The sequence below is a fragment of the Eutrema salsugineum genome, unplaced genomic scaffold (assembly GCF_000478725.1).
Source record: "Eutrema salsugineum unplaced genomic scaffold, Eutsalg1_0 scaffold_12, whole genome shotgun sequence".
Taxonomy (NCBI): domain Eukaryota; kingdom Viridiplantae; phylum Streptophyta; class Magnoliopsida; order Brassicales; family Brassicaceae; genus Eutrema; species Eutrema salsugineum.
The window spans coordinates 3,792,900-3,794,992 of record NW_006256895.1 but is presented as its reverse complement, the minus strand read 5'-3'; the positions used below and the strand labels follow the sequence as shown (position 1 = coordinate 3,794,992).

The 2,093-nt window shown below is 40.4% G+C and overlaps 1 non-coding gene across 1 annotated transcript; it reads left to right on the top strand.

Moving 5' to 3' along the window:
- The first annotated feature begins 896 nt into the window (after positions 1-896).
- Positions 897-1,003, top strand: LOC112089369. Its single transcript, XR_002901006.1, has one exon. It is a non-coding gene; the product is annotated as a small nucleolar RNA R71 (small nucleolar RNA).
- The last annotated feature ends 1,090 nt before the right edge of the window (positions 1,004-2,093 follow it).

Here is a 2,093-nt window from a genome sequence, read left to right as displayed (position 1 = left end):
CAATGTCCTCATTGAGATCACAGAACAGGAAGTCAAACTCCTCTATGATGGCGTCCTCATCATCTTGTGTCAGGCACTTTTCACTTGAGACATTGCCATGGAGAAGATCCTCGATTTCTTGGACAGCAGCATGATTCTCAGCATTTGAGAGGATTACATTGCAGTATTCTGTTTGATGTGCAATTGATGTCCCTGGTAAAGATCTTTGAGCTTGAGAACTGCAGTGACCCTTGTTGTTCTCTAGAGTCTTGACTTTGGAAGCCAAGGTTGAAAGTTGAGTTAAAAGATCAGAATAAGTGCAATCCACGTTGTTGTTAATCTCTGCCATTTTCTTGTTGAAGTCCATGGCACCATTTGCTTGACCTTGGAGGATTTGCTGGAGCAGGTTATGTAGTTCCTGATCCTTATTCCCTGAGTTCTGTTGGAGGCTTTGCTGTTGGGGAGGGACAAAACCTTGTTGGTTATTGATGTGAGAGTGAAAGTTCTGGGTGGGGTGATTTTTGTAGTAGGTACAGCCTTTTTGATAACCTTGTTGTCCACCTACAAAGTTTACCTCAGCTGTGATGTCTTCCCCTTGAAATGTGTCTTGAAACACATGATTCACATCTCTAACCAAGTTGACTGACTTATGAGAAGCTAGGAGAAGTTTATCTAGCTTCTCATTGAGAGACCAGATGTCTTTCCTTGTCCTTTCCTCTTCAGCACACACAGCACCTCTTGAACTCCTGTCAAAGTCTGATCCATAAAGCTCATCACTCTGAGCTACATTCTCCACTAGGGTCATGGCATCATTGACTTCCTTGGTCATGAAATTACCATTTGAAGCTGTGTCCAATAGAAGTCTGACCTTTGGTAAAGCACCTCTGTAGAAGGTACTTAGCAGCTGAGAATTTGAGAATCCATGGTGAGGGCATTGCATGGTATACCCTCTAAATCTTTCCCAAGCCTCACAAAAGGATTCATGGTTCTTCTGAATGAAACTTGAGATTTCATTTCTTAACCTTGCTGTTCTTGATGAAGAGAAGAACTTGGTTAGAAATGCTCTTTTGCATTGCTCCCAAGTTGTGACTGATCCTTGAGGTAGAGACTTTTCCCACTGATGAGCTTTGTCTCCTAGAGAAAAAGGGAATAGCCTCAACTTGAAATTTTCCTCACTCACTCCATTCATCTTAGTTGGATCACAAACTCTATCAAAGTTGTCAATGTGATCTAATGGGTCTTCTAATGCCAAGTACCAAGCCATGGAACCTGTTTGATTGAACCTTGTTGATCAAGCCAGATTTGATCTCAGAATCGTTTTCAGGTGTAGGAGCTTGAATCCCATATCTCTGACCCTGAGTATTGGCCTCATCACCAGCCCCCACAACTATTCTTCGACGTGGTGCTGGACCCTCTTGCTGAGCCTGGTGGTTTCCATTACCACCATGAGCCTGTTGCCCTTGATCCATACCCAACCTCTCAATGTGCTCAGCTCTTTCTCTTTGTCTCCTTGCTTGACTTTTGGTGTTCATACACCTGAAAACAAAGACAGCACTTGAAAGGTAATCAGTAAACAAAAGAAAATGACTTGATCTCAAGAAGATCCAAAGAATCTCGAATTGGCAACGGCGCCAAATTGATAGCAGAAATTTTTCAATCCTTAATCAATTCCTCAACTACTCATGTCATTGTAGCACTTGAGGTATCAATCCAAATGGAGAGATTCTAGACACTAAGACTATGAGGATCAATTCTTAATCCACGTCTAACTAAACAGATGAGTTGGTAACCAAGATTATCTAAAAGCATATAATAAAACAAGCAAGAACAAACAGTAATTAAGAACAAGCAACAAGATAAACAAAACAAAGACTCAAATTCAAAATAAGAGAAAGCTAAACCTCTAGATGTGATCATTGATCAGAGTGCTTTAAATGTGAATTCATGATGCTAAGCAAACAATGCAACACTTGCAATTCTTTAGTCTAGACTTCCCAATCAGATTAATTCATTCTCATGACAAAAAATCCCTTTGTTAATTACCAAATCAAGACTAATTCCCATTAGATGAATAAGCAATCAACAAGCATAAGGTTCCAAGTCTAAAATGACCA